We start from the raw sequence: 14957 nt of genomic DNA, 5'->3' as shown, positions 1-14957 counted from the left end.
AGTGTTTCTTTTTTTAGAGACAATTGGACTCTGGTTTGTGTGAAAGATGTTGGTTCGAGGTTGATCAGTTTCTGACAGTGATGGACAGTGCCTCTTATAAACTGTATTGTTATGGGACTGTTATGATGGTTTTCTTATATTTTAAACTATCGTTCCCCTCAAGTAGCCAGACAAAATCACAGTGTGATTTAGGACGATTTATTAAAGAAGACTATAGCTTTAGGGCTCTGAATGAAGTCATTCAGACATTCAGAGTGTAAAATTCAGAAATACATAGACAATTATAGATTCAACTCCAATTATAAGTAATTAGCATATTCAATTATAGTAAAGGTTACATTATGCATACATAAGGTATAGTGCCCAAATAAAACTTATGCATGTTATATCATCAAGAAATGATAGCTATATCTCTGACCAATGGTATCTCAACCACCTTTTCCATTGTTCCTTGTTCTAATGAGTAGACATGAATTGCAGCTGCACAGCATTTGGATGGCGTGGTGGCCTAGTGGTTAGCACTGCTGCCTCACAGCACCAGGGATCTGGTTCAATTCTGGTCTCTGGTCACTGTCTGTGTGGAGTTTGCACATTCTCCCTACATCTGTGTGGATTTCCTCCCTACATCTGTGTGGATTTCCTCCCGATGCTCCAGTTTACTCTCACAATCCTAAGAACTGCGGGTTAGCTGGATTGGCCATGATAAATTTTCCCTTAGTGTCAGGAGGACTAGCAGGGTAAATGCATGAGGTTATGGGACAGGGCCAGGGTGGGATTGTGGTCAGTGCAGACTTGATGGCCAAATAGCCTCCTTCTGCATTGCAGGGATTCTACGATTCTATCATTCAATTAGGTGGTCCTTGACTCTAATCTGGGTTTACTTGAATCAAAGCCTGTCATTTGCACATAGCTTTCCCTGTGTGACTGAAGTTCAGCTTGCAGCTTATATGATTTTTAACCCTTTTCGGTGGTCTCCTGGATTTATCTTCATTTCCAGAAGGGCTCTGAGAACAATTTTCCAGACTTCTTTCACTGATTAGTCTGGGTTTTCTCTGGTTTTCACCTCTCTGTCCGAGAGCTTCGTGGTGGGATGGGAATGTATTTACACAGTATTCCCGTTCTCTGGGCTGACTGCCACAAAGCATCTTTCTTTGCCTGTCATTGTTTTTATGCTCGGAAGACAACAATTGAAGTGTTTGAGTTGAATTTACTAATGTAGAGAGTACCAGCTGAATACATGAGCAGCTCACAGTCTGCCAGCTCATGACGTAGTGATGTAAGTGTGGCGGACAGTCAGTGGGGCATATTCAGAAAGCCAGCTTCCGTTTTAGCATTGATACCTAAAGCACTGAAAATACTGTCAGAGATGCTACAGGAAGTAGTGGGTGTGGTTTGCTATTTATGGTGGAGGGCATTGAGGATGGATCACCAGAGAATATCATCCAACTCTTATAGAATCCAGCTCATCCACATCTCTGCTGCCTTTATCCTGCAACAGGTCACATTCCATCTTGCTAAACATTGGCTGCCGTGTTCCCAATGCCTCAAGTTCCTTGTGTTTAAGTCTCTTCATGACCTCCCCTTACCTTTCTTGGTGCCCTGAAGTCTCTGCTCCTCTGGCCTTGGCCTCTTCCTCAACCCCTCCCTCACAACCCCCCTACTCCCCTTCTGGTAACCATGCTTTCTACCAGCTAACTCCTACACTCTAGAATTCCCTGCTTCAACCTTTCAGCCTCTCCACTCTTCTTCTTTTAAACCCTCCTTAAAACCTTATTCTTTGATCAAACTTTTGGTTGCATCTCCCAATATGTCTTCTTTGATGGAGTGTGCTGTTTTTGGGGGGGTATTCCTCTTTCAAATGTCTTGGGATGTACTTAGAAACATAGAAATTAAGTAAAAGTAAAGGAAAAGAAAGTAAATTTAATTAGTCATAAGTAGTCATAATTAGTCTTAAGTAGTCATAAGTTACTGTGAAAGTCCCCTAGTCACCACATCCGGCACCTGTTCGGGTGCACTGAGGGAGAATTTATCATGGCCAATTCACTTAACCTGCACATCTTTGAACTGTGGGAGGAAACCGGAGCAACTGGAGGAAACCTACTCAGATACATGGAGAACGTGCAAACTCCATATAGATAGTGACCAAGCCAGGAATTGAACCTGGGTCCCTGGCGCTGTGAGGCAGCAGTGCTAACCACTCTGCCACCATGCCGAAAATAGGAGCAGGAGGAGGCCATTTGGCACTTTGATCCTGCTTTCCCCCCCATATCCTTTGATCCCTTTCTACACCAAAGTCACATTTGGTGTCCATTCAAAAATACTTTCGTACAGCATGGGGTACTTGGCTGAAAGAGGAGCATTCATCTTAAAACCTTACTATTTAACGTACATAACCAATTCTATCTTCATACAGGTAGATGAAGGGGATTACCAAACTGAACATGATTACAGATACTAAGCACAGTAACAATAAATTATGTTGGAATTACACCGGCCAGAGGATAGTTGGAGCAATTACACCCCTAAAGCATTACAAATAGATTGAAATGGAGAATGCACGGGAGATAATTCATACACCCAGTGATTACTTTCCCAAACTGTTCAGTGGTGTATCTTCCACAAACTGAAAAAGCCTAAACAGAATTCACAGTTTTGACATTACTGAGAATGAGATTGTAAACCAGCTACAAGAGCTCAGAGCAAACCAATATTCAGGGATAAATGCAAAACACCATGGATGCGGGGAATCTGAAATAAAAATAGAAAAGTGCAGGAAATACACAGCAGATCTGGCTACATTTGCAGAGGGAGAGAAACAAAGTTAACATTTTGAGTTGAATATGGCACATTCTCAGATCGGGTTTTGAAATTGTATTTTAATTCTGATTTCCAGCATCTGCAGAATTTTACTTCTGTTTCAGTGTAAGTCCTCAGGGATATTTGATATTTGTTCCCAAACACTAAGTGAGATAAGGATTGAGATCTGTGGAGTGTCAAAGTACCAGGAAGAGGAGTGACTAGATTTCCAAGAATGAAAGATGGCAAGTTGGAGGGAGAGGGCCTCGCTAAGACCATCTTACCTTCTAATTTAACCCCTATTCATCTAATTTACTGGGTAACAAACAAGTAGATTAAAACTCCAGCTCACTACTTGTGTCGCTTTGTAAGGTTCTTGGCACCTCCTTGGATGCTGCAGAATTGCCACATTACAATGTTGCAAACTTTGTCCCACAAGCTGGTGGGAATCTTGCCATGAGCCTTCTCTGCAAGACTAATCATAAAATGATACAGCAAATCAACCCATGGTGTCTATTCAGTGTCTTCAAAGGAGCTATGCAATTAGTCTGACTCCCTTATTCTTTCCCATAGCCCTGCAGTTTTTCATTTCAAGTATTAATCCAATTCCTATTTGGAAGTTATTTTGTGAATCTACTTGTACCACCATTTAGGCACTGTATTCCAAATCAGAACAACTATTTCAATCCCTCCACTGGGTCCTTCCACATGAATATATGGAAATGAAGTTACAACAACAATGTCAGCAAAAATGGAAAAAAAACTATTATCAAACAAGGCCCCATTGAGGTCAACAATTACGCTTTCAGGAAATAGACTATTCTAACCTTGTGTCAGTTTCATAAATACTGCATTCCTGGCCTTGGCCACAGGATGAAGCAAAGACAAGTTAGCATGACAAATACCAAAAGACAAGATATATTGACATATTACACTAATGAAGGAGACGGTTTTCTATTGGATAAGAAAAGGTAAAAGGCTATGCTATGTTGGTGGATTGTGTATGCAAATGAAGGGTTAGAAAGTTGCTCGTTTCTCATTTGCTGTAATTAACTATAACTGCTAATTATCTGTATGAATTGAGAGAACACCCAGCAGTGCATTGTGCTGAATATGTGTTCTCCTTGCTAGCAAGTAATAAAGCTTGGAAAGATTGAGTACTCACCATGCATTGTCTGGTTAATCCTCAACATCTGCTCTGATCCCATAATGTGTTGTGGAATCTTTTCTATGTAGCAGACAGAAAAACAATTCCCCAACTACTGCACTGAAACAACACCCTTGATTTTTGTACTCAACTCCTGGAGTGGGACTTGAATCCACAACCTTTGGAATTAAGAGAGGAGTGTGCTACCCATTGACAGCTGCATGGAAGCTGAGAGTGTTGGTAATGGCTAAGAGCATTTGATGATGGAGGTGCTGTGGTTAAGAATGTGACATGCAGTTTAAAGTAGCAATCTATACGGTTAAAAATCTAGTTTCAGCTGTGCCCATTCTTGGACAAAACATAGTTAAACTGCCCCTGTACTGTGACGGTGTTGCCTAAAGCGATGTGGCCAGGAATCCAAGGAGTCAGAGTGGTGGTTGGAAATTGGACACCTGTTTGGAATCAAATTTTGGGTTCGAATCCCAGAGGCATGAACATAAAATCTAGGTTGACACTCCAGTGCATCACTGAGGGAGTGCTACACTGTTGGAGGCACTGTCTTTTGGCTGAGATATTAACTTGAGGGGCTTCTCTGTCCTGTCAGGTGGATGTTAACCATGACACAAGTTTTACAACGAGCGTGGGACTTCTCTTCAGTGTCCTGGTCAATATTTATCCCTCACATCACAAACCAGATTATCATTTCCGTAGAATGGTTTCAGCACAGAAGGAGGTTGTACTGCCCATTGTGTTCACACCAACTCTCTTCAAGAACAACTCAGCATCTGGCACTGTCTGACTCTTTCACCCTCGCAATTTCTTTCCCTTCAGGTAGCTACCTAATTTACTTTTGAAGGCCTCGATTGAACCTGCCTCCATCACACCCCCAGGCAGTGCATTCCAGGCTCTAACCACTTATAGATAATAGAACCCTACAGTGCAGAAAGAGGCCCTTCAGCCCATCAAGTCTGCACTGCACACAATCCCACCCAGGCACTACCCCCATATATTATACCCACTAATCCCTCTAACCTACGCATCCCTGGACACTAAGGGGCAATTTCTTAGCATGGCCAATCAACCTAACCCGCACATCTTTGGACTGTGGGAGGAAACCGGAGTACCCGGAGGAAACCCATGCAGACACGAGGACAATGTGCAAACTCCACACAGACAGTGACCCGAGCCAGGAATCGAACCCAGGACCCTGGAGCTGTGAAGCAGCAGTGCTAACCACTGTGCTACCATGCCACCCGTATTGTGCAAAAATATTTTTTATGTCGCTGTTGCTTCTTTTCCCAATCCCCTATAATCAGAGCCCTTCAGTTCTCAATCCTTCCACTAACAGAAATGTCTTCTCCTTTCTATTCTGTCCAGACCCTTCATGCTTTTGAACGCCTCTTAGAACCTCCTCTTAATCTTTTCTTCTCCAAGGAGAACAGCCCCAGTTTCTCCAATCTGTCAGTTTGTGGGATCTTGCTGTGCAGCAATTAGCTGCTAAGTTTCCTGCTTTACAGCAGTGCCTACACTTCAAAGGTATTTAATCAGCTGTGAAATCCTTTGGAAGGTCACGAGAGGTGCTAAGTAAATGCAAGTTCTGTTTTGTTTCTTACAGACTCAGCCTGTTAATGCTTTGTATACCAGCAGGCGGCACTATTAAACTGCTCCTGTCTTCAAGGGAAGCAGGACAGCAATTTTAAAATTGTACCCAAATTAAAATTGTAAGTCCCTCTGCCAACTGTTGTGCACACCAGATTCCTAGTCCAGCCTGAGGACATGCCCCAGACATTGAACATCATATTTCAAAGACTGTGTTCTGGTTAGTACTTTCAGACCTTTTATATGAATATATTGCTGGCTGGGCCAGTGTTTAGTGCACATTCCTAGTTGTCCTGCAGAAGGTACTGGTAAGCTGCCTTCTTGAACCGCTGCAGTCCATGTGGAGTATGTATATTCACAGTGCTGTTAGGGAGGGAGTTCCAATATTTTGACCCAGTGACAGTGAAGGGACAGTGATTTAATTGGGCGGCACCCAGTGACACAGTAGTTAGCACTGCTGCCTCACAGTGCCAGGGACCTGGGTTCAATTCCAGCCTTGTGTCTGTGTGGAGTTTGCACACTCTCCATATATCTGCGTGAATTTCCTTTGGGTGCTCCGGTTTCCCCCCACATTCCCACATTTCTCCTACAGATGTGCGGGTTAGGTTGATTGGCCACGCTAAACTTATTATCAGGGGTATTTGTAGGGTAAATATGTGAGGTTACAGGGATAGAGTCTGGGTAGGAATATTTTTTGTGTAGGCTCGATGGGCTGGATGGCCTCTGTTTGCTCTATATAGATCCTATGAATCTATAATTCAAACTCAGGATGGTGCGTGGCTTGGGGGAAACTGGATGGTGTCCCTGTTTGTTTTCTGCCGTTGTCTTTCTTGGTGGTAGAGCTTGTGGCTTTGGAAGTTGCTTGAGAGAGCCTTGGTAAGTTGCTGCCATGCATCTTGTAAATGGCACATATCGCAGCCACTCTGTGTTAGTGGTGGAGGGATGAATGTTGAAGATGGTGGATGACAAGCGGTTTGCTTTGTCCTGGATGGTAATGAGTTTCTTGAATATTGTTGGAGCTGCACTCATCCAGGCAAGAAGACCATATTTGATCACATTCCTGACTTGAACCTTGTAAATGGTGGGTAGACTTTGGGGAGCCAGGAGCTCATAAACATAAGAAACATAAACATAAGAAACATAAGAGATAGGAGCAGGAGTAGGCCATCTAGCCCTTCGAGCCTGCCCCGCCATTCAATAAGATCATGGCTGATCTGTCGCTGCTCAGTTCCACATTCCCGCCCTCTCCCCATAACCCTTAATCCCCTCTCTTATCAGAAACCCATCAACCCGCGTCTTAAAAATATTTAGCGAGGTAGCCTCCACCACTTCAACGGGCAGAGAATTCCAGAGATTCACCACCCTTTGAGTGAAGAAGTTCCTCCTCAACTCTGTTCTAAACTGCCCCCCCTTTATCTTGAGGCTGTGCCCCCTAGTCCTATTATCCTTTCTGAGCGGGAAGAGTCTCTCCACCTCTATCCTATCCATCCCATTCATCATCTTGTATGTCTCAATGAGATCTCCCCTCATTCTTCTAAACTCTAACGAGTACAAGCCTAGTTTATTCAGCCTCTCCTCATAGCTCAACCCCCTCAACTCCGGCATCAGCCTAGTAAACCTCCTCTGCACTCCCTCCAAGGCCAAAATATCCTTGCTTAAGTACGGCGCCCAAAACTGCACACAGCACTCCAGCTGCGGCCTCACCAATGCCCTATACAGCTGCAGCAAGACCTCCCTACTTTTATATTCAATCCCCCTCGCTATGAAGGCCAGCATCCCGTTCGCCTTCCTGACCACCTGCTGCACCTGCAGGCTGGGTTTTTGCGACTCATGCACAAGGACCCCGAGGTCCCTCTGCACCGTCGCCTGCTGCAGTTTTTTGCCACGTAAGTAATAATCCTTCCTACCATTATTCCTACCAAAGTGGACCACCTCGCACTTGCCAACATTAAATTCCATTTGCCATTTCCTGGCCCATTCGCCCAGCCTATCTAGATCCTTCTGCAGACTCTCCACACCCTCCGCACAATTTGCCGTTCCCCCAATCTTGGTATCATCAGCAAATTTCGACACCATACACTCGGTTCCCTCCACCAGATCATCTATATAAATGGTAAATAGCTGAGGCCCCAGCACCGATCCCTGGGGCACTCCACTAGTCACCAACCGCCAATCCGAATAGCACCCATTGACCCCCACTGTCTGCCTCCTATTTGACAACCAATCCTCTATCCACGCTGGCTGCAGAATTACGAGTCTCTGACCTAATCTCATAGCCACAGTATTTATATGACTAGTCCAGTTCAGTTTCTGGCTAATGGTAACCCGCAGGATGTTGACAGTGGGGGAATCAGTGATGGCAATGTCATTGTATGTCAAGGGGTGATGGTTAGATTCTCTCTTGTTGAAGATTCTATTGTCTAGCACTTGTATGGTGTGAATGTTACTTACCACTTGTCAGCCCAATCTTGGATATTGTTCAAGTCTTCCTTCATATGGACATGGATTAGTTCAGTACCCGATGAATGATACTGAACATGAGTAATCATCAGTGAACATACCCCCTTCTGACATAAAAACATAAAATGCTGGGAAAACTCAGTAAGTCTGGCAGCATCTTTAGAGAGAGCAACAGAGTTAACATTCTGAGCCCACTCTGTAGAAGAGTCATTTTGGACTCCATTTCTCTCTCCACAGATGCTGCCAGACCTACTGAGTTTTCCCAGCATTTCTGTTTTTATTTCAGGTTTCCAGCATCTGCAGCATTTTGCTTTTATCCCCATCTCTAATCTTGTGATGGAGGGAAGGTCATTGATGAAACAGCTGAAGATGAATGGGCCTAGGACACTACTCTGAGGGATTCCTGCGGTGTTGTCCTGGAGCTGAGATGATTGATCTCTAACAACCACAGCCAATTTCCTTTGTGCTAGGTATGACTCCAATCAGTGGAGGGTGTTCCCCCAATCCCATTGAGTCCAGTTTTGTTCGGGCTCCACACTTGGTCATAAGCTGCCTTGATGCTAAGGTTAGTCACTCTCACATACTTCTTTAGCTTACCTCTTTGGTTCAAGGTTGAAGCAAGGCTATAATGAAGTCAGGAGTTGAGTGACCCTGGCAGAACCCAAACTGAATGTTAATGAGCAGGTTATTGCTGAGTAAGTGATTATTTATTGACTACAGCTCAGCCTTCAACACCATTATTCCCACGAAACTCTTCTCCAAACTCCGTGGCCTGGGCCTCAGCTCCTCCCTCTGTGAGTGGATCCTGAACTTTCTACTTCGCAGACCATAATCAGTAAGGATAGGCAACAACACCTCATCCATGACCATCCTCAGCATCAGTGCCCCACAAGGCTGTGTTCTCAGCCCCCTCCTACACTGCTTATACACCTATGACTATGTAGCCAAATTCCTCTCCAATTTGATTTTCAAATTTGCTGACGACACCACCGTAGTGGGTTGGATTTCAAACAATGATCAGATAGAGTAGAGAAATAAGACAGAGAATCTGGTGAACTGGTACGGCAACAATAATCTTTCCCTCAATGTCAACAAAACGAAGGAGATTGTCATTGACTTCAGGAAGTGTAAAGGACATGCCCCTGTCTACATCAATGAGGACTAAGTAGAAAGGGTTGAGAACTTCAAATTTTTAGGTGTACAGATCATCAACAACTTGTCCTGGTCCCCCCATGCTGACACCAGAGTTAAGAAAGCCCAACAACGCCTTTACTTTCTCAGAAGACTACAGAAATTTGGCATGTCAGCTATGACTCTCACCAACTTTTACAGATGCACCATAGAAAGCAGTCTTTCTGGTTGTATCACAGCTTGGTATGTCTCCTGCTCTGCCCAAGACCACAAGGAACTACAAAAGGTTGTGAATGTAGCCCAATCCACCTCCAAACCAGCCTCCCATCCATTGAAGCTCTCTACACTTGCTGCTTCCTCAGCAAAGCAGCCAGCATAATTCAGGACCCCACACACTCCGAACATTCTCTCTCCCATCTTCTTCTGTCGGGAAAAAGATACAAAACTCTGAGGTCACTCACCAACCAATTCAAGAATAGCTTCTTCCCTGCTGTTGTCAGACTTTTGAATGGACTTACCTTGCATTAAGTTGATCTTTCGCTACATCCTAGCTATGATTGTAACACTACATTCTGCACTCTCTTGTTTCCTTCTCTATGAATTGTATGCTCTGTATACGCACAAGAAACAATATTTTTCACTGTATGTTAGTACATATGACAATAATAAATGTAATCAGATCAAATCGAATTAAATCAAGTGCTGCTTTCATTGTACTGTTGATGACATCCTGCACTACTTTATTGATGATCAAGAATAAACTGATGGGATGGTAATCGGCAAGGTTGGATTTGTTCTTTAGGTGAAAAGACATGCCTGGGCAATTTTCCACATTGTTGGGTAGATTTCAGTGTTGTAGATGTACTGGAACAGTTTGGCTAGTGGCAAATTCTAGAGAGCAATGCCTCAGTGCCTTCAGCAGTTTCTTGATACTACATGTAGGAAATTGAATTGGCTGCAGATTGGCATCTGAGATGCTGAGGATCTCAGGAGGAGGTCAAGATGGATCACCCACTCAGCACTTCTGGCTGAAGATTGTTGCAAATGCTTCAGCCTTATCTTTTTGCACTGTTGTGTCAGATTTCCACATCTTTGAGGATAGAGAAAACTGTGGAACCTTCTCCTTGAGTTAAATGTGTAATTGTCTATCACCGTGATTAGATCTGACAAGGAGTGCAGAACTTTGCCTGCTGTATTGGTTGGGGGATTGCTTAGCTCAGTCTATTATATGCTGCTCCCACTGTTTAGCATGTGTGCAGCCCTGTATTGTAGCTTTATGAGGTTGGCACCTCATCTTTCAGTCTGCCTGCTGCTGCTCATGGCATGGTCTCATGCACTCTTCATTGAGAACGATAAACTCAATAGGTTAAATGATTATAAAACCTCAGAAAATTAGTCAGATATGGTGACTGGGAGGCATGCTGGCTGGTTCTGTTGTAGGGCTTTCCAACCTGCAATTTGTTATCCAAAATTGGTCAGGAAATAGTTGGCTAGTGACAGTGGAAGCAGAAACCCATTTCCACTGAGTCCATTAATGTGAGCTTGAGGTTGCCCAGCACCCAGAATCGATCTGGAGGCTCCACAAAACTTGAAGATATATAAGAGAGAGAATCACTCTCAATATGTATGATTGACTGAGAGCCCAAACAAATAGAAGCATTAGCTCAGTATGGATTCCATTTTGATAAGTGAAGTATTGACTCTACTTGATTTACATTTTTAACAATTTATAATAAGTTGTTTTGTTTGTGATCTCTTTTGTCGATGTTTCGATGTTTATTTGGGCAAGATTATGAGGTATGAAGTGTTTAAAACCTCTGTTTCTTTAATCATCTATTGACTGATATTTCTATAGGGATGTTTGTTAAATAACATTTTGGAATGGGTGTTATTACTCTCAGTAGTTCCACACATGCCATTGTTGTGTGGTTCATTGATTTTACATAGTTCATACTGGGCAAATGGGCAGGGAAAGGCATGAGTTGGCATTGAGTCAGTTTTGATATTGATTTTTGTTAGGTAAGAGCGTTAAGAAACCATTATATGGAGCTAATCCATTGTAACTGAATGTCAGAACAGACCAAAGAGGCCAATTCCTGAAGAACTCCTGATGGATTGACACAGGAAGCTGGACTGTAGGGCTGATTCCACAATTAGACTCTCTTGCTGAGGAGCAGTGAGTTCCAAGACTTTGACCCAGTGATAATGATGCTGTTGATAATTCCCTCACCTGTACTTCATGACCCATTGCCGGGAATGACCAATCCATGAATCAGTCATTGAGTCCCAAATTATGGGGCAAATTTACATTGTGACTGATCACTTTTGTTGCAGGTTGCAGAGGGTAGATTCAAGGTTTAGTGACAAGGGTTTGTGGTCACTGGAGCACACAGCCTAGCTCTAAACTGGTCAACCTGACCCCCCACTTGCAGTTGCAATGGCAGTCTGCTGGAATAGCCAAGGAAATTGCTACTTCATTGGAGAGGTGGTTATTTTGTGGTTATGTCACCGGATGAGCATTCCAGGGGCTCAGGCTAATGCTCTGGGGAAATGGGTTCAAATCCCACTTTGGTAGCTGGTGGAATTTAAATTCAATTAATGAATCTGGAACATAAAAATGTCAGTCTCATTAATAATAATCATAAAACCATGAAAACCCATCTGGTTCACTAATGTCTTTTAGGAAAGGAAATCTGCCATCCTTACCCACATGTGACTTTAGACCCACAGTGGGCAACTTGGTGGCTGGTGGTTAGCACTACTGCTTACAATACAGGTTCTATTCCCAGCTCGGGTCACTGTCTGTGTGGAGCCTGCATGTTCTCCCCATGTCTGTGTGGGTTACCTTCGGGTACTCCGGTTTCCTCCCACATTTCGAAAGACATGCTGGTTAGGTGCATTGGCCATGCTAAATTCTTCCTCAGTGTGACCAAACAGGCAGCAGAGTGTGGCGACTAGGAGACTTTAATTGTAATTTCATTGCAGTGTTAATGTATGCCTACTTGTGACACCGATAAATAAACTTTATTTTAAAAAAAGCAATGTGGTTGTCTTTTAATTGCCCTCTGAAATGGTGTATCAAGCCATTCAGTTCATGGATAATTAGGAATGGGCAGCAATTGCTGGCCTTGTCGGTGATGTGCATATCCCCTGAAAGAGTAAATCAAAAGAAGTATGGCTGGAATTATCCAGTCGTTCACGCTGGTGGGATTCTCCGGTTCCACGGGCAGTGCAGCTCTGCCCACAGGTTTTCCGCTGGCATGGGGTGACATCAGTGGGAATGCCCATTGACAGTGGCAGGACCAGAGAATCCTGCTGCTAGCAAACACCGTCCCACCTCCCGCCAATGGGAAACACACAGCTGGGGGGCCTGGGGAATCTTGCCCTAAATTTTTGTTCCCAGTTTTTCAATCAAGAACCAAGGGGCAGCTTCTTTACCCAAGAAGTGTTTAAAACCTGAAACTATATTATAGAGATATTGAGGTGGAGAGCACAGATTCATTTCAGAGGAAGTTGGATAAATACATGAAGGATGATCAAACAAAAGATTCTGCTGATGGGGTTCAATAAAATAACATGGGTGGAACATAAACACTGACATGGACCAGATAGCCTGCTTCTGTGCTGTAAATTTTGTGTAACAATGCTCAGCACTAGCATTTCACCCCCAATGTTTCTGCCACTTTATTCAAATAACCATTCTTCACATAAGATCCTAAACCAGTGAATGCAAACGGACATCTCAACAAAGTTCTGCCCTCTACTTAACCCTCAGCTGTTCCCCCAAGTTTATATTCAGTAGAGGCAGGGGTGGGGTCATTGAGCTACATGTTCTTCTCTCCCCATCTTTGAAATATTGAGCGTAGCCTTCCCTTCACTCCAGCTGCCTGAACAGGTCTGGGACCATTATATGATTCAGTACTGTACCATTCACCAATTGTGTTAACAGGGACTACTCCTCAATGTTTATTTTGTGTGTATTTATCAGGCAAGCATTTGAAAAGTGGTAATGTGATGAGTAAGAATTCAGAATAAATAACAACAGCAATTTACATTTATGCAGTAAAAGGCCTCAAGTTTATTCAGTGAATGTAGTCTAATTCAGTATTGTTTAGATGGTAAGATTATTTGCCTCCATCTTGTAAATTTAGTACCCAGACTCCTGGTGATGAATTGTCATGCTGTACAGTGATGTTGTACATGTTGCTCCTGGTGGTGCAGGAACCGTGCGTCGGAGATACTAATGTTGTTGATGTTTCACTGTTTGTTGCTGATGCTGTGATGTTGTCCTGCTGCTCAGTGCTGTTGTGGGTGTTGTTGATGATCTTTTCTGCTTGTCCAGTTCAGATGTAAGACAAATATGGATCCTGTTCCTTCTCATTTGCTCATTGCTGTCAGACTTGATCATGTATGATGACCTTAGTGTCTCAGCTTCACCGCCAACTTTTGCTGGGCTCTAAGTTTTCATGATTGGAACTTATACCTGGATAATTTGTCCTTTCAACAACTTAGGTAGGGATTTAACATGTTTGTTGAAATGTTGACCTCTTCCTGTCTATGCATCAGTGAATTGTTTCCTTACTTCCTTTCGGTTATTTGGAGGGAGTTACTTGCTTAGCAGAGTTGTCTTGCAATTTCTTCCATTTACGATTTCATGCCAGTCTTGAGAGGTGTAGATCAGGGTGACAATAATTCAAGCTTTGGTTCCTTCTCTGTCTCTCGGCATTTTGTGAGGATCCTTTTGACCTTCTGGACATGTCTTTGAGTAAACTTGTATCCCCTTGGGTAATTTGGTGATGAAGCAATGGATGTTGAACCCATATTGTTTAGCAAATTCCTTACATACTCTGGAGGTGATTTAGGTTTCATTGTCACACATAGCGGGCGACTCTTCCATCCCTTTGCGTTAATAAATTAGCACAGGGGCAGGACATTTCAGCGATGCTGGATTAGTGTTCCAAGCTGGGTGCCTGGCCTCAAGCGCCTCTCCCAGCGCCAGATTTCTGGTATCATCAGCTCCATACTGGAAATAGGCATGAAGCTCCATTAGGTATGCAGGGGGAATTTTAATATAGTATAAATAAGATTAGCAGGCCTGAAGTCTCTGCCCCCCACCCCCCTCTCCCCCCCCCCCACCAGCTTCTCCTCCCCCGCTGGGAGTAGTTCAGTCCAGCGGGGGTTAGAGCAGCTTCTCACCTTCGGGGAGTTAGCGACCCGACCATGCTGGAGTGAAAGGGAGGGGCAATTGGGGCCCCCCCCCCAGAGAGTCAGACAGCGGGGAAGGGATGCTTCCTGGGCATTGGCACCTTGGCAGTGCCAGCTTGTGCCCCTGGCATTGCCAAAGAGACAAAGTGCCTGTGCCTGGGGGCACCTTGGCACTGCCCATAGGGCATGGAGTAATGCCAAGGGGATGGAGCATATGGGAGCTTAGGAGGAGGGGCCTGAAGGGGCCGGGACCTGGTGGGGCAATCGGTGTGGGAGGGTCCCCACACTGCCATTCTGCAGATAGGATCGGTTGGGGAAGGAGGGAGGATAGCGATTGAAGTGGGTCGGAGGGGGGGGGGGCAGGATTGCGGGAGAGACATTAGCACTGCATGGAGAGTTGGGGCTCTCGGGGAGTCAGCACTGTGGGGAGGGGGTGTGTTGGCACTGTTGGGGGCAGATAGTCGGGGGACAAGTGATTGAGGCGTGGGAGAGTCACACAGCCGGCAATGCGGGAGTCGCGAGGCTGGCCAGTGATCGAGTTAGCCAGCAATCAGGAGGCCAGCAGGTAATGGCCACTCTACATGTGTTGAGCTTGGTGCTGACAGATTAGTGCTATGCT

The sequence above is a fragment of the Carcharhinus amblyrhynchos genome, chromosome 3, assembly GCF_965287045.1.
Source record: "Carcharhinus amblyrhynchos chromosome 3, sCarAmb.v2.hapA, whole genome shotgun sequence".
Taxonomy (NCBI): domain Eukaryota; kingdom Metazoa; phylum Chordata; class Chondrichthyes; order Carcharhiniformes; family Carcharhinidae; genus Carcharhinus; species Carcharhinus amblyrhynchos.
This window is presented reverse-complemented; position numbering follows the sequence as displayed.